This window comes from Lampetra planeri, chromosome 24 (assembly GCF_965212315.1).
Source record: "Lampetra planeri chromosome 24, kcLamPlan1.2.h2, whole genome shotgun sequence".
Lineage (NCBI taxonomy): Eukaryota > Metazoa > Chordata > Hyperoartia > Petromyzontiformes > Petromyzontidae > Lampetra > Lampetra planeri.
In genome coordinates, this window is record NC_136130.1 from 5,148,962 (window position 1) to 5,172,377 (window position 23,416).

Here is a 23,416-nt window from a genome sequence, read left to right on the forward strand (position 1 = left end):
GGCCCCTGACAATATACGAAGAGTGAGAACACCCCACCCCCATCATCATCATTATCGTGCTGCTGTCAAACCCACGATGGTTTCAAATGTGTGGCGGCCCTCACACACTGATGATGTCTTATCGGCGAAAGTTCCCCCTCCCACCCCTCTGAAAACTCGTGAAGAACACTGCTGAACACGCAGTAGGCTTTCACAACCACTATCATCTATATTCCAGGGTTTTTTTTGGTTAGATCGCGTAAATATATAATGTGCCGTTAACGCCGCCACCACCCGACACAGCCAACTGGTAAGGTTTGTCGCGTAAACAGAACGTGTCAATTCGTCACTAGTACAGCACACCGGTGTGTTGGAAAGCAAAGCCACAACATTTAGAATCTGAGTACGACGTTTCGCCAGTAATTACAACCAACTTCATCAGGCGACAGCCAGACTTGTGGAGAAATCCTCCTGTTTCGTTCCTTAAATAGAGGTGTAGATGTGCCATCGCATCTACCCCTCTGTTTAAGTAACGAAAAGGGAGGGTCTGTGCAGAGCACCGTTCTACAGGATCTCCGTGACTGAATTCGGAACTCAAAATTCAGTTCCTGAAAGAAATCTGCCATCAACTCGAGCCGAAACGCCGGGCACTGTGCCACGCGACGCGACACGAATTCTGGATAACACTGGTCAACAATTTTTTTTTCCTGCCTGGACTTTTGCAGCTGTTTTAGACTAATTTCAGAGTGCTGATTCCAAATCTGATCTCAGATTTGCTCTATCACATCTCATTTTTTTATGCTATCGGCATACCCCATTTTCATTGATTTTACCCGAAATTAACTCTGTCACTTATGATTGCAAGTGGTTGCGAGACAGTGGCTGCTTTAGTGTTAAAATATGGTGCTGTATTTTTAGGATAGTGTGTTTATAATATCATTTTATGTAGATATCCACATTATTTAATATTTTTCGTCTGCAGTTTTTATTGAAAATGCAATATTTTATATCTAAAAAACCTGATGTGATAGACAAAAACGGATGCCAGATTTGGAATCAGCACCCCAAAATTAAAACCGTTGGAATACCTTATGCCAGAAAAGTGTGTTGACCAGTGTAATCTACTCTCCAATTCTGCCAATGAGCGTCCCGAAGAAGGTCACACATATCACACGGAGCGAAACGTCGGACATGTTGCTGATGCACGGCACGATCCAAGAACACATGAGAGAGACGATAGACGGTGGGGGGAGTTTGGGGGGTGTTGGGGGGGGGTTAGAGGCTAGTTGATGTGCGCTCACTCACGGATGCACTCTTGGGAACGAAATATCCCTCGGCTGAAACGTGCTCGCTCAGAAGAGGGAGGGCTTTTCTTATTCATTAAAGACACGCAACGAAAAAAAATGCGTCCGAGACAAGATGTTGGCCAAGGATGTAACGCTCCCATCGCCACGGCAATGCCCAGTGTTTCAGAAACCAGCCCCAAACATCCCTAGGTCGGGGTTGGACGGAGTAGTGTGTACAGATGGTAGAAGCCAATGCCAACACGTTTGCCTGGGTCGTGTGTATGCACGCACACACACACATACACACAATGCCGATAATGTGTTTATTGTGTTGTTGTTCTGTTTGAAAATAAATTAACCGGTTTTTGTTCTCATGGCAGATGCGGGGTGGCGATGCGGTGGTTCGCGTACCGCGCTCTAAACCCGGCCACCCCAGTTTGATTCCTGGCCACGGCTGATATCAGTGGCCAGTGATATCTGAACCGTTCCTGGGACCCCTCCAAATCCGCTTCACCAACGTGCACTGGCCAGCGTGCTGAGGTATGGTCAACTCCACCCCCCCCCACCACTGCTGTCCTAACCAATTTAACACGAAAGTACTGTCCGCAGGAGTGAACGGCGAAAGCTCAAGAGAAGCAATGTTCAGCACGCGGCCTGACCCGCCCAGGAATCCGCCGTTGCGAGGCCTTCATCCAGCAGTGGATTGACAAAGGACGGGAAATAAATAATGTATGTCATTAACGACACATCCTTTTGACGGGTGTCGGGAAATCTAACGTCTGAAGAGGAATCTGTAATGGGTTGTTAGTTATTCAAGGATTTTGAAGGAATGTATGGTCATGCCATAAACGGGATTTAAAAATACGCTTAGGTTTTTCGTTAAAGTCACGTAGGTAAAAAATAAAATTTATAAAAGTAAAATAAAAATCACGACGTTTCGTAGGCAACACAAGCTTCCGTCTTCAGGTGGAACCGTCACAGCACGATAGCTGTATCAAGTAAAGATATTTTTTTATTTTACTTTAATTTTTTTTATTTTTTACCTACGTGACGTTACCGAAAAAACCTAATAGTATGAATCCTTGCAGTCACGAAAGCTTCAAATCTAGAAGGAATTTAAAAATGTTACTTTTACTGCAGTACTTTCATGGCTACTCCTTGCTGCAAATGAGCTGCTGTAGTTTCTTCGTTTGCGCGTCTTTTTGTTGGGAGATTGAGTGACGTTCTGACCCCGTGCCCCTGCTGTACATCAGCGGAGAAGAGCTTCATAGCTCATCGGATTCCTCCTGCAGTCTCTGTAATAAATATTCAGATTCTGACCCCAGCAAGGAGGGCACTAATCCGACTGCGGGGGATGTTCGCGGTTGCCTGGGTATGTCGCGCCACCGTCATTGCGTTGATGATGTCCGGCACTCGAGGGCTGATTTGGTTTGGATTATTTTGTCAGGTAAAAAAAAAACTATTGGGCCGATGAGTGCCACATTTTCGACGAGGACCTGGTTACAACAGCAGAAACAAACTGTACATGGTCAAATCTTGACTTAAAGCTTTCGTGACTGCAGGAATTCATATTCTATGGGTCTTTCGGTAAAGGCACGTAGATAGAAAAATTATAAAAACATCACGACGTTTCGATCGCAAAACAAACAATCGTCTTCAGGTGTGAGACGATTGCTTGTGTTGCGATCGAAACGTCGTGATATTTTCGTAGTATTTTTCTATCTACGTTCCTTTACCGAAAGACCCATAGAATATGTACATGGTCACTCAGTTTTTTTGTCATTCGCACTTAATTTTCGGAACCGTTCGCCGTCATGTAACCCCGTCCAGATGGAATGGGAGCGGAAGACGGCACCGATTTTGCTGAAGTTCGCTTTGCATCTCGAGCGGGTCAGTATTAGACACTTAGTCAACGCTGTTGGAGTTATCCCCAAAGAGCTATGAAACAAAAATATTCAAAGCACACACCAGAAGCAGGAACAAAGGCCTACGACGAGACGTGGAAAGGATGACAACCCCCGATGTATCGCTATCATTGTTACTGTTAAAGATTATATTTTTGAAACACCGGATTTCAGAAACGCATTCTTGTGGTAGATATTGGCGCTGTCGACTTCCCACGATATTGGTATTCATTGTATTAGCCCTGAAGGAATGATGGACAGGTGCAGTGAGGTCATAGTTAACGCGTTGCGCAACGAATCCGGCGACTCGAGTTCGATTCCCAGCCGCGGCCAACATCTCTGAGGTCCTCAAAAAGTGGGACGCATAATAATAAGAATATCTGCGTGGAGGGGAGTAGAGTGAGATATGTGGGGAGATGTAGGAGAGTGCGTGGAGGGGAGTAGAGTGAGATGAGAGGGGAGAGGCAGGAGAGTGCGTGGAGGGGAGTAGAGTGAGATGAGAGGTAGGAGAGTGCGTGGAGGGGAGTAGAGTGAGATGAGAGGGGAGAGGTAGGAGAGTGCGTGGAGGGGAGTAGAGTGAGATGAGAGGGGAGAGGCAGGAGAGTGCGTGGAGGGGAGTAGAGTGAGATGAGAGGGGAGAGGCAGGAGAGTGCGTGGAGGGGAGTAGAGTGAGATGGGAGGGGAGAGGCAGGAGAGTGCGTGGAGGGGAGTAGAGTGAGATGAGAGGTAGGAGAGTGCGTGGAGGGGAGTAGAGTGAGATGAGAGGGGAGAGGTAGGAGAGTGCGTGGAGGGGAGTAGAGTGAGATGAGAGGGGAGAGGCAGGAGAGTGCGTGGAGGGGAGTAGAGTGAGATGAGTCGAGATATGTAGGAGAGTGCGTGGAGGGGAGTAGAGTGAGATGAGAGGGGAGATGTAGGAGAGTGCGTGGAGGGGAGTAGAGTGAGATGGGAGGGGAGAGGTCGGAGAGTGCGTGGAGGGGAGTAGAGTGAGATGAGAGGGGAGAGGCAGGAGAGTGCGTGGAGGGGAGTAGAGTGAGATGAGTCGAGATATGTAGGAGAGTGCGTGGAGGGGAGTAGAGTGAGATGAGAGGGGAGATGTAGGAGAGTGCGTGGAGGGGAGTAGAGTGAGATGGGAGGGGAGAGGTCGGAGAGTGCGTGGAGGGGAGTAGAGTGAGATGAGAGGGGAGAGGTAGGAGAGTGCGTGGAGGGGAGTAGAGTGAGATGGGAGGGGAGAGGCAGGAGAGTGCGTGGAGGGGAGTAGAGTGAGATGAGAGGGGAGAGGTAGGAGAGTGCGTGGAGGGGAGTAGAGTGAGATGGGAGGGGAGAGGTAGGAGAGTGCGTGGAGGGGAGTAGAGTGAGATGGGAGGGGAGAGGTAGGAGAGTGCGTGGAGGGGAGTAGAGTGAGATGAGAGGGGAGAGGCAGGAGAGTGCGTGGAGGGGAGTAGAGTGAGATGAGAGGGGAGAGGTAGGAGAGTGCGTGGAGGGGAGTAGAGTGAGATGGGAGGGGAGAGGTAGGAGAGTGCGTGGAGGGGAGTAGAGTGAGATGAGAGGGAGAGGCAGGAGAGTGCGTGGAGGGGAGTAGAGTGAGATGAGTGGAGAGATGTAGGAGAGTGCGTGGAGGGGAGTAGAGTGAGATGAGAGGGGAGAGGTAGGAGAGTGCGTGGAGGGGAGTAGAGTGAGATGGGAGGGGAGAGGTAGGAGAGTGCGTGGAGGGGAGTAGAGTGAGATGAGAGGGGAGAGGTAGAAGAGTGCGTGGAGGGGAGTAGAGTGAGATGGGAGGGGAGAGGCAGGAGAGTGCGTGGAGGGGAGTAGAGTGAGATGGGAGGGGAGAGGCAGGAGAGTGCGTGGAGGGGAGTAGAGTGAGATGAGAGGGGAGAGGCAGGAGAGTGCGTGGAGGGGAGTAGAGTGAGATGGGAGGGGAGAGGCAGGAGAGTGAGTGGAGGGGAGTAGAGTGAGATGAGAGGGGAGAGGTAGGAGAGTGCGTGGAGGGGAGTAGAGTGAGATGGGAGGGGAGAGGCAGGAGAGTGCGTGGAGGGGAGTAGAGTGAGATGAGAGGGAGAGGCAGGAGAGTGCGTGGAGGGGAGTAGAGAGAGATGAGAGTTGGGTCGGCAGACGATATTGGGCTATGCCGCCACTGTCCAGGAATTCAACTCGCACACTTCCGAGTGCGAATTGAACCCCCCAGCCGATTCCTCTTCGTCAAGCCGTGAGACTCACAGTCGAAGACGTTCAGCAACGCGATCTACCCCCCCACCCCAAAAATTTACTTCTTTTTTAAAACGCGACCACAACAACAACAACAAAAACCTCTCCCGAAGCCCTTTCACCGCTAGAGGGGGTGTCGCGGGTTCCATGCCAGCCGAGACAGCACCACGCAGAACGAGCAAAGAGCCAACGACCTCCCACTTAAACATTCACAAAGGAGGCCCCTTGAGTTCAACTTCAATATCAAGTAGGGGTAAGCGGTGGGGAGGTGGTGGGTGGGGGGGGCGCGGGGATAACAAAGACAAAGATCCCCCGTGTAGCCTTTTAGCAGACGAGTTCAATGCCCGATCCACAAATATACAAAGGAGACATCGCAGCGAAACTCGCCTCCGCTGCTCCTCCAGAGCGGCCGGTCTCGCTCGAACCACCTGGAATGTGACATCGCAGCTGTTACTCTGCAATCTTCACGGGCAGCCCTCACGAAGTACGAGAGGGGAGAAGCAGACTGTTGGGCCAAGTTCTGTTTTTGCGAGCACCTTTAAATTACAAAAAAAAACCGACCCGGCACGGCCAACACCACGCCCGGTCGTCTTTGTCTCCCCAGTGGCGATGTTTACACACCGCACCAGGTACTCGTGTCATGGCTAAGTCGACGTAGGTGAGGCTCAGGGTCGGTTCGGATGTCCGTCGCCAGTGTCGGCAGGCCGTGAGCGGGAAAAAAAAAAACTCGCGTGGCTGCGTTCGTAGCGCAGTGCGCTAACCGCTGCGCCACCGCTCCCCAAAGTAACACAGAGACAAAGATCCCCAACCCCCCCGTGTAGCCATAACAGACTTTGTGGGGTAAGTGTTTTTTAGCGAGCACCTATTAAGACCAGGCACGGCACACGAGAGGTTGGGTGGGTATCACCACGCCCGGTCGCATTTGTATTCCGAGCGGCGATGTTTACGCACCGTATCAGCTCCTCGTTTGAGACTGAGACGACCTAAGGGACGCCCAGCACCAGTTCAGATGAACGTCATTGGTGTTGTTGATTCGTGGTACTCGAACTCGAGACGCCGGGTTTCGTAGTGCAGCGCGCTGACTGCTACACTGCCGCTCCTCATAACGACAGCCCCCATTCGCCACTCAGTGGCCCGTGACATCATCACGGCGCTTGTGCCAGGCTAGGTGCGCTTTGAGGCCACGTGAAGTGTCAAAGGCTCGCTGGCAGGAGGTTAGAGGACAGAGCCAAGTGCCGTGGGTTGACTGACTGAGATGACTGACTGAGATGACTGACTGGTAGATGCACCACATGTGGTTCCCTGCTGTGTGTTTAGCCGCGCGGCGCTCCGCTCGTTGTTGTGAGCGTCGCTCCACAATAACATTCGCACAAAGACAAATACCCCCCCCCGCCCGTATAGCCTGAACAGACTCTTGGGGCAAGTCCTGTTAGCGAACACCTCTGAAGGGCGGCACGGCACACGATAGGTTGGGTGGGCAGCACCACGCCCGACCGCCTTTGTTTTTCCAGTGGCGATGTTTACTACACATTTGAGGCTGAGTCGAACTGGGGGGGGGGGGGGGGCGCTCGGGACCGGTGTTGGCCGTGAGCGGGAAGCGAACTCGGGTCGCAGTGTTCTCAGCGCATCGCGGCGCTAACCGCTGCGCCACCGCTCTCGCGCACGCGCGCGCGCGGGTCGGTCCCTTGTGGACGCACGCGGCTCGCTCGACGCAGCCGCTGCCATCTCGGGCGCGTGCGCGCTTTGATGAAGAGCGCCGGTGCCCGTTGATTTCTGCGTCGCAATAAAAATTAAATAACCCCCCCACCCACCACCACCACCGCCACCACCGCCTTTCCTGTCGCCTTTTCATCCCCCGCCATCGACAGGCGCCGGGACACGCGTGGAGGCAAATCGCAACAGCCGTCTGGCGGGGCATCAATTCCGATGCAGCGCGTTTGATGATGGCGCGAAATTACGAAACCTTCGCTCAACCCCGGTCCCCGTAGTGTCAAGGGATGTGAGAGGTGGGGGAAGGTGGGGGGGGGGGCTCTAAGAGGCTGAGCCTGACCCTCCCCCCCCCCAACACCAAACCTCATGGCTAATTTATGTCATGTTGAGTCCCCTCTTAGCGCGTGGTGTTCACACTACAACGCGTTTTCGCTATAACGCGCTTCTTCCGTTCGGGAACGCTTTCCGCACCACGCGGAACGCGCGCGCCGCTGTAACGCGGTTCCTGAGCGGCCGACGACGAACTACTTTCTTGAGCTGCGCGGCTGAGCGGTACGCTGCAGCGCGCGGACTGATACGCAGGTAACACGGCGTCGTAACCCGCGGTGATTGGTCCCGCCATCTCGCCGTGTGTGCGTGGTGGTGCGAAGTTTATAGTAACATTATACAGGTAGGAATAACAGGTTCCACACTGCCCACCAGGGATTATTTGTATGTCTGTCGTGCATATTTGTCTGTCGTGCACGAATGCGCCGTCCAACCAAGTTCCTACCTGCCCCCTCCGAAGGAACGTGTTTTATAGGGGAATTGTTTTTCGCGTTAACCGAGCAGTCGCTGTGCCGTAGTCAAGTTCAGCAAGCGTTGCTCCGGGTGCGAGTACAGTACAGTAATACTCAGTGACCAAAGTGCTCATACACGTGTTCATTCATCCAGCAGTGGGTAGGCAAACGGACTGTACCGTGCATGTACGTAGAGGATAATTAACGGACGAATTGGTACAATCGTGATGTACCCACGTATGCCGTGAAATCCACCATGTCTCGTACAGCTGTACCCCGATTGACGTCTTGCCCCTTTCACCTCGTTTCGCAAACACGTCGTCACTTTTCGATTTAAAGCTTCTTTCGTGACTGCAGGGATTCATCTTCTTGGTTCTTTCGGTAAAGTCACGTAGAAGGGAAGTAATACAATAATAAAAATAAAACATCATAAAATAATTATCACGACGTTTCGGCTACAACGCAAGCAGCCGTCTTCAGGTGAAGAATGAAACACTGCCAAGCTTGGAGCGTATATATAAGCTGGGTTGGAGGGGTGGAAGAAGAGCGCCTTGACAAAATAATTTGCATATCAAGAGGAATTTAGCATATTTATGGGAAATGTGTAGGAGGTGGGCGGGGCGAGGGGGTTTCAAAGTCATATTATGCCCGTGCATTATGCAGGATTACTTAACATCGCTGCCCTGACTTGCGTCGCCTCGACCCACACCCACGTCGCTGACGGCATCGTCCTGCCTTGCTCGTTATCCGCCTCTCAGCCACCGCGCCTCCACCACCGCCCCGTCCCGTAAGTCGATGTTCGTCGTCGCACCTTGCAGGAACGCATCCCCCGACGTAAACCGGGCTACTGCCGTCCAATCACGAGGCCGATGGGCGTCAACGCCTTGACCTCGTTACGCGACGCAGGGCTGGGAGTTGGAGCAGAACGCATCTTACGTACGCGTGAAAGCAGATTTTGATAATTTGGCTGCGAGGAATGGCCGCTTGACAAGCCACTTCGTTGAGTTATCATTTGTTACCAGCTCGCTTCTGAAACATAAGCTAATAGCTGAATGGGCTGTTAGTGATTGGCTTACCTTTCCCATAAATAGCACTCGTATTGTGTGTTTATATTGCTTGTTGTGAGTTTCTGACCCACCCATACTACACATCCGTGAAAAAAAAAACTTCATGGTTCATCGGATTCCTCCAGCATGAATAAAGATTCTGATTCTGTATGTTGAACTTCAGTCGCACCGTACGTAGTCAACCGTGTTAATCGTAGGTGCGGGGAAAGCAAAGGTGCTGCTGCTCACAAACAGCAGGAAGGCACGACTCCCGTCTATAGACTCATACAGTGACCCATTGGCTCACACAGAGACTCATACAGAGACCCATAGACTCATATAAAGACCCATAGACTCACACAGAGACCCATAGACTCATACAAAAACCCATATACTCACACATAGACCCATAGGCTCACACATAGACCCATATACTAATACAGAGACCCATAGATTCACACAGAAACCAATAAACTCGCAAATGACCCAGAGCTTCACACAGATACCGATAGATTCACACAGAGACCTATAGGCTAACACATAGACCCATATACTCTCACAGAGACCCATAGACTCACACAGAGACCCATGGGCTAACACATACACCCATAGGCTCACACATAGACCAATAAACTCGCATATGACCCAGAGCTTCACACAGATACCTATAGATTCACACAGAGACCTATAGGCTAACACATCAAGTTCAAGTTCATTTATTAGGTATAGCCCTGTGAGCCATTCGGCTCTTGAATCGGGTGCAACCGCAACAAACAAAAAACAAAAAAACTGAACAAAAAACATCTTAACGTGAATATGTGACTAAGTGAAAACAGAAAATCCAAGAAAAGACAGCAAAATATTGCAGAAAAAACACTGTACACCAACGCTGTGTGCAAAAACCCCAGTGGGATGCAAGTCAAACAACAACAACCACAAGACAACTTAGATTAAGGCCATCAGTCTAACTCTGTACTACAACAAACAAACATGGCTAAACCAATACACTTTTCGAAATCACATAGACCCATATACTCCCACATAGACCCATATACTCTCACAGAGACCCATATACTCACACAGAGATCCATGGGCTAACACATACACCCATAGGCTCACTCAGAGACCCACAGACTCACACAGATGGGCTCACATAGAGAGCCACTGAGAAACTGGAATGCGCTGGCAGTAGCTTCCCCATCAGCGCTCCCTCCACCCAGGAGCTGGGTGCTGGCAGCCCACGCGGCTTCCCAGGGGACACCGGCCTGGTGAAGCTCAGCGCTGGTGCAGCAGCAGCAGCAGCATCGTCACCACCACCACCGCCACCACCGCCACACGCTGCCAATGTGGCCCAATTAAATTTCGATTTAAAGCTTTCGTGACTGCAGGGATTCATCTTCTTGGTTCTTTCGGTAAAGTCAAGTAGAAGGGAAGTAATAAAATAATAAAAATAAAACATAATAAAATAAGTGAGAATTATTTTAGGTAAAGTCACGTAGAAGGGAAGTAATAAAATAATAAAAATAAAACATAATAAAATTAATAATAAAAATAAAACATTATAAAATTATGTTTTATTTTTATTATTTTATTATTTCCCTTCTACGTGACTTTACCGAAAGAACCAAGAAGATGTGGCCCAATTGTCAATGGGTCCAACCTGCAGCGCGCCTGCCCATCCCGGAGTGGAACACCCCAAAGGGAGGGACATTACGAACCTCCGCTACCTGGAGCCACGAACCGTCGCCACCAGCCTGCATGTGCTCTGCAGCTCGCTCGCGATTATATCCGCAAGGTCGAGAGAATAAATAAATCCGCAAGCGGATATTTGTCGCGGGCGCCGCTTTCAAAGATAGTTTTCACGTGAAGCATCGCGAAACGAAAGGGAGCGGATCGCACAACCGCCGATGACGCAGCACCATCACAGGTTGGCGGTGGAGGAGAGATGGGGGGGGGACAGAGGTTGCGGATGAATTGTAATATCAACGAGAAGAAACAGTGAAATAGAGACGATGGCGTCGCTGTGCAAGCCTGGTTCTACCGTAAGCTGCTCCTTACCCGTTGGCCACGTGACCACGGACACAAAGACAAAGATCCCCCGTGTAGCCTGGAACAGACTGTTGGGGCAAGTGCTATTAGCGAGCACCTATGAAGGGCTGAACGGTACACGAGGGGGTGGGTGGCCAGCACCACGCCCGGCCGCCTTCGTCTCCCCAGTGACGATGTTTACACACCGCAACAGGTACTCATTTTAGGCTGAGTCGACCTTGGACCGGTGAAAATAATCGTCACTGATTCTGGCCGTGAGCGAGAATCGAACTCGGGTCGCCAGGTTCGTAGCGCAGCGTGCTAACCGCTGCACCACCGCTCCCCACATATTGGCAGTTAACACGGATCACTCCAAGAAGCAGTACAAAACAGACGATACATTCTGTATCTCCCCCCCCCCCCTTTCCCCTGTTCTACGTGGGTCTTCAGTAAGGAATGTTTACAGCCTCGTTTAAAAAAACATACGTTTAGCATTATCCATGCTTTTGTTTCAATCCAGGCGACTTTGCCCACCCACTACGCTGGGGGCGGTGAAGCAGCCAAGTGGTTGCGCGTTTTTCGCTGGTCGCAGACGTTGCAGTTCGTGACCAGCGGCCGCCCTGGTTAATACTGTGGGTGCATCGACCATGATACTGGTAGGAACTGTCAGGTTACACCAGCCCATAGGGGATTATTGTGTCCGTCGTGCAGGGAGGGGCTGGGTGGGGAGGGAGGGGCTGGGTGGGGAGGGTGGGGCTGGGTGGGGATGGGCTGGGTGGGGAGGGGCTGGGTGGGGAGGGTGGGGCTGGGTGGGGAGGGTGGGGCTGGGTGGGGCTGGGTGGGGAGGGCTGGTCACCCCGTGGTGCCCTTATAAAACTCAACGTTTAACCTACTCACGCCGGCTTGGGCATATTTGCGGAATACACCACGCCGCCATTGACCCTGGCCATTGACCGAGCAACCCAACGTTCCTACCAGCTCCCTCCGCAGGAATGTGTTTCACAACACGTATGTATGTTGAAATTCTTTCGCACCGTACGTGGCCGACCATGCCAATTGGATGTGCGGGGGAAAGACAACACACTAAACACAAAACGCAGTTACACTATGAGATCTCCTTTACCAGTGGCGGGTCGCCAGGTGTCAGATTTTGTACCAGTTAAAAGGGTAAAAACCTATTACAAAACGCAGTTTTAAAGAAATTAGTTTCAATTCAGATTTAAATGTGCATAGCTCCAGTGGCTTCCTAACATCGGAAGCACTCATTTTTTCCCTTTTAGCTTTTCATTGAGTATGTCCCCTCATTTTGATGTTTATATTTGTCTTCATTTTATACGTAGGCCTACCTTCGTTTAATTCATACTATAAAGTTGTGCGATGCCCTCTTTAGTGGGGGGCGAGTTTTCTTTTAAATAAAAACATCATTTTAATGACGTAAGGAAGAGCATTCCACATGGCCACAGAAGCGCATTTGAAAGCGCCGCAGTGCGGTGACCATCTGAGTTCGATGTCCAGCCAAGAGCAGCTGCGTGATGGCTCATGCTCCTTGAAGAGATCGGTGAGGTATTGTGGTCAATTTGTGGCAAGCACTCTGCGGGTCACGAGCGCAACCCGTACAGTGGATGGCAACGATCCTGGGACGCCGTTCTCAAAACGAAGCCCGATTGTGTGGTCCAAACAAAATTTGCCACATTTTTCGATTTAAAGCTTTCGTGACTGCAGGGATTCATCTTCTTGGTTCTTTCGGTAAAGTCACGCTGTCTTCCCGACAGACCTGTTCTTCACCTGAGGATGGCTGCTTGCGTTGTGGCCGAAACGTCGTGAGAATTATTTTATTATGTTTTATTTTTATTATTTTATTATTTCCCTTCTACGTGACTTTACCGAAAGAACCAAGAAGAAAAATGTTGCCACATTTGAATAAATTATCCACGAATCACTGGACTGGGTAAACACGCGGCTACGGTGCCCGCCACTGCGAGACTACCGCAGACTTCAACCATCGGGTAAAGAGGGCAGCCGGGCCCCTTCGTGATAGCAACGAGGACTGTGCGAACACCCAGCGTACGGATGATGATGTTGACCATCAAGAGTTGTGCTGTATTTGGACAAACCCCCCTGCCCCCCCAACTCAACCTGCCACTCATTCCCCATTCTCCTCTTGCTGTCAATGCTCATTTTTATTTCCCCTTCTCCCATCTGATGATCGTTGGGAATGTGTCCCCCTTTTGCGAGCGGTGGAAACTCGAGAAAAGGTCAACGCTAGGGCCGATGGCGGCGCACGTCTTAGCCTATTTGTCAGCGTTGATGCTGCACGCAGCCGCAGCGGGGTTGTGACTTAATTAGACGAAATAATATATGCAGCATATCGGAATTAATCAGCAGCAGCCATGGTCGTTCCGCTGCTGGATGAAGGCCTCCCCAGTCCTCTGGCCGTCTCCCGAGATCCCGCGATGTGGTCATTTTATACGGGGGTTACAATTTTTTTATGACGATTTTGGGGAAAAAGAAGTTTAAATTGGAGAACTCGTAATTGCGTGCAAACAAGAACGAGCGTTAGTAAATGACTTAAAACAAATGCAAGCACATTGAGCCATGAGACATTTTTACCCAATTTGTCCTCAATGTTAAACAGATTTTGTAGAGATTATTACTTATCATACCGGGACACTTTGCTAGGAGGGAGAACAGACAGCGGTGAGGAATACTACCAGATGGACAACCACGCCAGGGAGATTGTACGACCATACTTTGCCGCATTGGTGAGTGCAGCGAGGTGCAAAGTGGCTGGGGTGAGGAGGGGGGGGGGCACCCAGAACTGGTTCAGATATCACTTGCCACTGGCGTTAGCCGTGGCCAGGAATTCAACTCCGGAGGTCGCCGAGTTTAATGTTTAGCACAGCAGTGCGTTAACCACTGCGCCACCACTCCGCTCCTCCCCAGGGTTACAACTTCACGAAATAAACACGGCAAAGAAACCGGTGGTGTCCAATGCCTTTCACCCCAGGGCTTAGTTCGACATTGAACACTTTCTGGGACGCTGCTCGACTGCAGTGAAGGTGGCACCGTGGCCCATCGCAGCCACAGCGACAAGCGAGATATATATGAAACTGAATCTTGACTTAAAGCGTTCGTGACTGCAGGAATTCATATTCTTGGGTCTGTCGGTAAAGTCACGTATATAGGTTCAAAGAAAATGACAAAAATACAATAACTACGGTAGTTTTTTTTGTTATGTGGTGTTCAGGTCGCCGATCTGGATGGGCCCGGCTAAAATGAATCAACACTTTCGCTACGACTGCAACACGAGAACCCCAATGTTGTGTTTGAATCTCTGCTCTGCCAGAACCACCGGCTAATCCCCCCCCCTCCAATTTACAAATCTCAACGCCACGTCACCTACCACCAAACACAAAGATCCCCCACCGTGCAGCCTTAACACACTTGTTGGGGCCACCACCGCTACAACCACCACCCTCTCACTCACGCCCCCCCCCCACGCCGCCGCAAACCTCACCACGGATCACTTCCCACGGCAAAGTTCAGCTTGGCAAAGCGCGCACGCACGCGCACGCACGCGCGCGCAACGTTTGCGACGGCGCAAAAACAAACAAATACAAAATAATAATTAATTACTAAGTGTCCGACTACCCACCCCCGCGCGCGACCATCGTCCGTCGGAGTTTTCTAAGCGGAAGCCTCTGGCACTCTGACAACAAAACAATACAAGCGAGATAGAAAGTGTTTTTGTGTTTCTCTCTCTTTCTCTCTCTCTCTCAAAGTAAATAAAGCCCCCCCCACTCTAACAACAAAACAACGGAATTCTTTGTCAAGGGGGCCCCATCCAAAAAAAAAATCAAATTTTGAACCCGTTCCTTATTAATACAATTTAAACGCTGGGGGGGGATTTCTGAGTGCCAAGCTGAGCTCGTCACAATGCGTCGCTTTGTGCGCAGATTACACCGCGAGACAGGCGAAGCGAAAGTGGATGGAGCATCGGCCGCTTTTCAGCCGACTCGAGTGCAAAGTGGACGACTTTTGTTTCCTCACGTTCAGAGCAACGATTCGCGTTGGTGGGTACTGCTGCAGTGTTTTTTTTTGTTGTGGTGGTTGTTGTTACCCCGAGCTCTCAATACTCTGATAGTGCGCTGTTTTTGAGTTGTACGCCTTTTGGCGTCATCTGGTCCAACACCAATGGAGACTAGACTCTAAGGAAAGCTGTCTCGGGTGTGGACCAATCAACTTCAAGGACAGTGCATATCATTATCATCATCAGAGTTGTTTCTTTTTGTTTGCATTTTGACTGCTTGTGTTGTGGTTATTGCAAACATGATGCCTTGCATAAAGGTGTCAGTTTTGTGCCAGTTTAAAGGGTAAAAACCTACTACTATATTTTGCCACTGCTAAAGGAGGCCTCATAGTGGTTGTTGTTGTTGTTAGTATCAGCGTCAGTAGGCAACCGCTGTAATGTGTTGACGATGATGATTGTAACGATGCAAGTCGTTATATATATTCTTTTGCAGCAGCAGCTATTCCCGCAAAGTAGATATCTTTGTTTCGCATGGTTTTTGAAATAAATTATTTACCCAGAAGAATAGTGCGATAGTTTTTTGTGAGTAAGAGAATAAGTGGAAAGAGTTTATTGATGATTGATGATGATTGATGGACGCTAATTATCATAATGGTATCATAATGGTATCATAATGGTGTACATTATTCCCACAAACACAGTATATTATTGACATACACTATTGTGACACTACATTCTCTTAAAAAGAACAGTTGGAACTGATTAACGATGATTGATGGATGATTATAAAAAGAATGAGTAATTTATCCAGGGAAGACACACTGAACGAAATGACTCCTCTTTTCAGGCGGGTCCTGCTGCCGTACGTTTTAATTCAAGGTGTTTTCGGCCAATTTATCAGTCGGTTATGCACGTGGAAGGAAAGCGGAGCACTCGGAGAAAATTCACAAGTGCGAGCGGAGTCAACACTCCCATACGGACGTAAACTGGTGGCGATTAATCTACTTGCTGTACTGCCTTTCCTGGTAATCCAGGGGACAGCACCCTCCTCGGCGCCGATGGGAAGGGAGTTTCACAGCTTGTACATGCGGTCATCCACCAACTCTCGCTGCTGCCTCCAAAGTTCTGGATTACAGGCAGCCACTTGCATAGCCACCACCGCCCAGCTGTGATAATGAACATGAATATTATTACTGATACATCTGCCACTCGTACAATCTTTAAAATAATATAGAATTGGACTAGATCCTCTGCAGACCCTTCCTGAAAAACAGCTTATCTTTCCATGCGAGAAGATCAGTATCATTACCGCACAATCATTATCTACCACCGAGAATATGAATTGTCATTGTCCACCACCAAGCTGAAATCTGCAAAACAATTTTTTGACGTGTAAGTGACAGCGGCGTGACTTTTAAAATCACTGGGTACTTTTTTTTTCTTTCACATATCGCCGACAATTAACTTTGACCACAGGTCAGAGCACAGTATTTTAAAACTGATTAACCCACGAGCCAAACTCAAATGCAAAAAAAACCGACACGTGTTCCGTTCAATGTTTCATCAAAAATCAAACTGACAAAACTAAAACGCTGGTTTGCGACCGTGTTTGTGACTAGGACGTAACCTCTCCATCGGCGATGTTTGAGCAGTGTACGGGGGAAAAAAAACAAAGGTTAAGGCGCAGCCCTGCAATTTCTTGCTCACGTCCCTTCTGGCGGAAGGACCTCAACTCGAGGGAGTTTCAAAAGGTATCCCGAGAGGGTACATTGTGTGCCCAGTCGTCCACACTGGCCAGAAGTCTTGGAACAGTTGTGCGTGCCTCACTCTTTACCCCACCGCATTCAACGTGCATATGTTTTCTTGTTCGTGTTTTTGTTTTTTTGTTTGTTGCGGTTGCACCCGATTCAAGAGCCGAATGGCTCACAGGGCTACACCAAATAAATGAAGCTGAAATAAAACTGAAACTGACTACAACCGTGCTGCACCACATTTCCACAGCTGGGTGGACGCAGCTGGTAGGGATTTGAAGAAACTCCACCGCTACCCCCCCATTGTTTTAATTTGATTGCCGCTCCGGGCGATCGAATTCAACCGGAGTGACCTCTGGACCGCGCGAGTCCAGCTTGGTAACCGATAGACCACGCCGGGCGCGGTTACACGACGCTCATTTCTGTGATGCAAAACAATCATTGTGTAGTACTGTCTGGGGTCGAGAATCTGATCTTGCACAGAGACAGAGAGATCTCTTTGCAAAAAACTTTGCTAAAACGGGCTCAAACAAAGGGACTGTTATCCCCGGAACAGAAAGACTTTATGTTTATAAAAAGCGTAAAGAATTACCTATCGCAATTCAGATGAGCACTCCCATCAATGCGGGTTAGGTAGAGCAGAAAGGAAAACAGATTGTATATTTATTTATGTTACAAAACTATTTATGTAAAAAAATGTTTTTTTATTTCAGCAGGTTAGGCCCACTAAGCTATATAGCTCTTTTTTCAGAAGCGACCTGGTCACATGTGATCGCTCAGTGAAGCGGCTTATCACGTGGACGTTTATTGCGGCCAAAGACTCTAAACGTTTGATGCTGCTTCTAAATGTGGAGGGGACAAAACCCGGAGGACCCGGAGAAAAATCCCCGCAACCACGGAGAGAAAGGGAGACACGCAAACTCGAAATATACAGCTGGCGTCAGGGTCGGGAACGAATCCACGACCTCCTGTATACCAGGCGAGGGAGTTAACATCTCATAGCCACCGTGATGAGAGAGAGAGACACGCAAACTCCAAATATACAGCAGCAGGCGCCAGGGTCGGGAACGAACCCACGACCTCCTGTACACCAGGCGAGGGAGTTAACATCTCCTAGCCACCGTGATGACAGAGAGAGAGGCACGCAAACTCCAAATATACAGCAGCAGGCGTCAGGGTCGGGAACGAACCCACGACCTCCTGTACACCAGGCGAGGGAGTTAACATCTCCTAGCCACCGTGATGAGAGAGAATTTGCGTGTCATCCTTGCGCAGGGGCCATGCTAATCTTCTCTGTATTGTTCCAATTTAGTATATGTACTGCCGGAGGGAGTTAACATCTCGCCACCGTGATGAGAGAGAGAGAGAGACACGCAAACTCCAAATATACAGCAGCAGGCGTCAGGGTCGGGAACGAACCCGCGACCTCCTGTATGCCAGGCGAGGGAGTGAACATCTCCTAGCCACCGTGATGAGAGAGACACGCTAACTCCAAATATACAGCAGCAGGCGTCAGGGTCGAGAACGAACCCACGACCTCCTGTATACCAGGCGAGGGAGTTAACATTTTCCCACACCCGAGTCGAGGTAGTAACACTCCAATGGGCCCAGCCGTGGTCAGCAGGCGTTTGTTTCGCCCCGCGATGACTCGTCATAAGCAGTTGTGAACGAGCCATATCCCTACATGTGTGTTTTTACGTCTGTGCGATCCTTAACGTTTATCTATATATATAGTTATTGTTTTTAAAGTTAATTATAAATGGCGCGTTGGTTGGGCGACACTGCTGCTGCGTCCGCTGTGGTGGGCAAGCACAAACCAGCGACAACCCAACACATTAGCCAGTGACGACACCACCCTGTGCCTTGATAGGTAACATCAATAATAGGCGACGTTTCGGGCTCACGGTCCTTCTTCACAGCACATTGACGTGGGTTGCCCAAAAGCGTTGAAAACGTCAAACAAATAATATGTTCGACAGATATTTTGTCAGTCCATCGCTGGACGAATACAACTCCCTGGGATTCATATTCTTGGTTCTTTCGGTAAAGTCACGTAAAAGGGAAATAATAAAATAATATAAATATAAAACAATAAAAATTATCACGACGTTTCGACTGCAACACAAGACAATTTTCTTGCTGTAGATTTCACACCTGATGATGATTGCATGTGTTGCAGTCGAAACGTCGTGAGAATTATTTTATTATGTTTTATTTTTATTATTTTATTATTTCCCTTCTACGTGACTTTACCGAAAGAACCAAGAATATGAATCCCCGCAGTCACGAAAGCTTTAAATCGACATAAAAAAAAACTCGCTGGGAGTTTGTGCGCGTGACTACAGTTCACTATACTTCACGATACTTCACTATACTTCACCGTGCTGGTCCGTGCGGTTTGTTGAAGGGGGGGGGGGGGGGTCAGTGATCCTGGACCGGCTCACTCGCCACTGATGGTAGCCGTGGCCGGGAATAAAACTTGTGTCGCCCGATTCGTAGCGCAGCGCGCTAACCGCCGAGCCAGCTAAAAGAGTATCAGCTTGTGTTCTAACATGTGACACAGATACATACCGTGTTAAATCTCGATATTTTAACGTTATGTTTACAATTGTTTTACACGCAACGAGCGATATTTTAGAGATTTAAGACGCAACGAATGCCTAGTTGTGGGGATACATTGTGGGCAGCGGAAACCAGCGTAGAAAGAAAATCCAATGTTGTACTGTACTACACCACTACGTCTATGCTCCCTGCCAAGTTAACATTGACCGGTGAGGCGAAGTACCGTCAAGAAAACAACAACAACAACAACAACCGCCATTCGCCACTAAGTGGCGGTGACGCCATCACGGCGCGTGTGCCAGGCTACGTGCACACACACACCCACCCACACCTCCCAGAATCACAAGATGCACCACCTCCAACGTTTACTTTAAAGTCCGGGTGACTGGGGGTGTCGTATGCTCTGGAGAATACGGTAACAGTGCGTAATACGATATCAACAACTTCATTTTAATGAACGTTCAAACGTGTTCACGATGTGGAGAATATTGCTCTGCTATGTAATTGCAAACTATTTTTGCACATTAGCGGGGGGGGGGAGGAAGGGGGTGGGGGCGATGCTATTTTCAATGACCCTGAGAAAGACAAAAAGGCATGAACACACACGTTTAATCTGTGTCCTTTGTGTTATGGAACGTGATAATGACCCACAACACGACAGACCACTTAATAAACAACACCTAATCATCGGCCTGACAATGAATGTGGGTAATCAGATCTCCCTTACAAATGAGTTAATGGATCTCGGGGGGGCTCTCACTTGTCAAATAACGCAACAATTTCAAGACAGCCAGTCGCTAATAATTTTAATTGGTCATTGTATGTTCATAACTATGGCTATAAAGCCACGGCGTTGTCAAATGTTGCGCTGCATTGCACTAAATACCTTTCGTTAACAGCATTTTACGGGATGTATGTTTGTAATCGGAGATGCGGGGGAAGGACAACAAGCTAGACACAAAAATACGTTCTGAAGAAATTAGTTTTCAATCTAAGATTACTTTAGAGTGCATAGCTCCCATTGGCTTCCTAATATCGGAAAGGAGAGCGTTCCAGACGGCCGCAGAAGCGCATCTGAAAGCGCCGCGCGATGCTGTGACCACCGTCTTGTTCGATGGGTAGCTAAAAGCCGCTGCTGCTGCGGCAAGGATGATCGGAGTTCGCGTGATGGTTAATGCTACTTGATCAGAAACATGCCTATGTGTCGATTTAAAGCTTTCGTGACTGCAGGGATTCATCTTCTTGGTTCTTTCGGTAAAGTCACGTAGAAGGGAAATAATAAAATAATAAAAATAATAATGATTATATTATATTATTTTATTATGTTTTATTTTTATTATTTTATTATTTCCCTTCTACGTGACTTTACCGAAAGAACCAAGAAGATGCCTATGTGTGTGTCTCTCTCTGTTTGTCTCTGTGTGAGTCTCTCTCTGCTTGTGTGTCTGTCTGTGTGTGTCCGTGGCTATGTTTTGTCTCTCTCTCTCTCAAATTTAGCAATCTTTGGAAGAACGTAATGAACCAGGTGGGGTGTTGTATTGCACTATATTTCCAAGTTTACTATGTTTGTTTTCTCATTCATTTGTACCTGATGATGGTTGCTTGTGTTGCAATCTAAACGTCGTATTCTATTATTATTGACTTTACCGAAAGAACCAAAGGGTACTGTCGAGAAGACAGAGTCTGAATGACACACTCCAGGCTTGGAGCGACTATTTAAGCTGGGATGGAGGGGGGAAGGGCGCCTTGACAAAATAATTTGCAGACCTGTTTTTCACCTGAGGACGGCTGCTTGCGTTGTGGCCGAAACGTCGTGAGAATTATTTTATTATGTTTTATTTTTATTTTTTATTATTTCCATTCTACGTGACTTTACCGAAAGAACCAAGAAGATGAATCCCTGCAGTCACGAAAGAAGCTTTAAATCGAAATTTAAGCGTCGCGATGTTTCAAAAGCAGCATTCAACCGGGGATGGCTACGACACGCAGCGGAGCCCGTTATCCAGCAGTGGATTGAACATGGCTGATGACGACGACGACGACGGTGACTCGGCACGCGTCTCGCGCACCGTGCGCGCTGACGGTCTTTTGGGGGGGGGGCGGAGGGGTTCGTGGTGTGTGTGTGTGTGGGGGGGGCATAGCCCCGTGTGTAACGCGTTGCGACAGGCCGCGGGTCGCAACATCTGTGCGGGCCTGCGCGCCCATCTGCGCACCGACTGCAGCGGTTTAGCGTAACGCGCTGACGCGGCAAACCTCCAGCACGGGGGGGGGGGGGGGCACGACACGGGTCCTCCTCGCGACCCGGGGGAGAGAGAGGGAGAGAGACGGGGGGGACCCACACCGTCCCGTGTTCTCACCCGGACCAGCGGGACAGCGACTTCAGAGTGAAGAGAGTCAGGGTAAAGTCACGTAGAAGGGAAGTAATAAAATAATAAAAATGAAACATAATAAAAAGAACCAAGAAGATGAATCCCTGCAGTCACGAAAGCTTTAAATCGAAATTTAGAGTCAGGGTATTGATTGACGCTTCGAGGAATCCGACGAGCTATGCAGCTTTCTTGACCGCAGGGACACTCGAAGGCATATTCGGACGTGGCTTGGAAGTGGTTTTTGCGCTGAGCTTGTGTTCTTTTCGATAAGGCACGGTTTGGCTATGTACGGTGCGAAAGAAGTTCAACATGCATACGCACATGGTTACAAAAAATAAAGCTTGCGTTGTGGCCGAAACGTCGTGAGAATGTTTTTATTATGTTTTATTTTTATTATTTTATTATTTCCATTCTACGTGACTTTACCGAAAGAACCAAGGAGATTAATCCCTGCAGTCACGAAAGCTTTAAATCGAAATTTAAAGCCCTAGAAGTTCCACCTAAGATCTCGCTAGAATAATCCGCGAGTTTGATTCGGTCTCGCGAGAAAAAAGAAACCGCACTTGTCGGTGGTTTGCTCCCTCGCTGTGGCAATCGCCGTCGTCACGTTCGGATTTGGGGGTTCAGTCATCGCCGACCGTGAGAAACCTCCGTCCACTCCGACAACCATAAAGTTCCTAGCGCAGACGTGGCGGCGACAAATCGTCGGCGGAGGAGCGTGAGCCTGAGATTGTGTGCATCGGATTTAAAGTTTCTGGTTACCGATCGCGTTCGCTTTGTAAAATTACATCTTTATTCTGTCACTTTATTTTTTGTTCGGGAAAAAAATATTTCGTGGTGGTTTTCTTTTTTTTGTACTGTTACCATATCCCTGTAATGGGTAGGGCACGTTAATATCGCGACTTATTTAACCACGATGGGAACTAAGATCTGCCCAGCGTGGTAACATCTGTACCGTGTGGTAACATCTGTACCATCACAGGTCGCCCATGAAATAGAACCCCAACGGCTCATTGGGCCTTTCCTGCTGAAATAATAAACAGATGAATCTAAATCTCTTGGAGGTGGCTTTGAGACACCTACTAGATATTTAGATGTGACTAAGAGACACCCACAAAGTGTCTAGATTTGGCTAAGAGACACTCACAGCGTGTCTAGATGTGGCTAAGAGACACCCACAGCGTGTCTAGAAGTGGCTAAGAGATACCTACAACATTCTGGACAAAAGAATGGTAATTTTGAGTCCGCGTTTTTCTCCTTTTGACAAATCGACACAGTAACGTCGATTGTGGAACGTGAAACTCCGCGGTGACACACACACACGGCAGGAGCTGGCGGAGTTGCGTAGATGTAATAGGATCATTGTGCAGTAGAACACCCTTTAATCCTGCGGAGAAGTGGGGAGCCAATTTTGCGGAACCTATTCTGTGATCTAACCAATTACCACCGCTCCCGACACACACACACACATAAAGACAAAGATCCCCCGGTTAGCCTACGTAGACTGTCGGGGAAAGTGCTGTTTGGGAGCACTTAATAAGGCCGTCACGGCTGCAATTCTACACACCTCACCGCGTACTCACTTCAGGGCCGAGTCGACCTAGGGGAGGGAGGTCCACGACTTCCTCAGCTCTCACTCGCCACTGATGGTTAGCCATGGCTGGGAATCGAACTCGGGTCATCGGGGAGGTGCGCTAACCATTGCGCCACCGCTCCACGCCCCACACGCATGTTCAGTGCAGCAAGCACGTGCTGTTCAGTCTTGGTGTG

The 23,416-nt window shown here is 49.1% G+C and overlaps 1 pseudogene; it reads right to left on the reverse strand.

Moving 5' to 3' along the window:
* Positions 1-17,966: 17,966 nt before the first annotated feature.
* Positions 17,967-18,049, reverse strand: LOC144726863 (U6 spliceosomal RNA; annotated as a pseudogene).
* Positions 18,050-23,416: the final 5,367 nt, after the last annotated feature.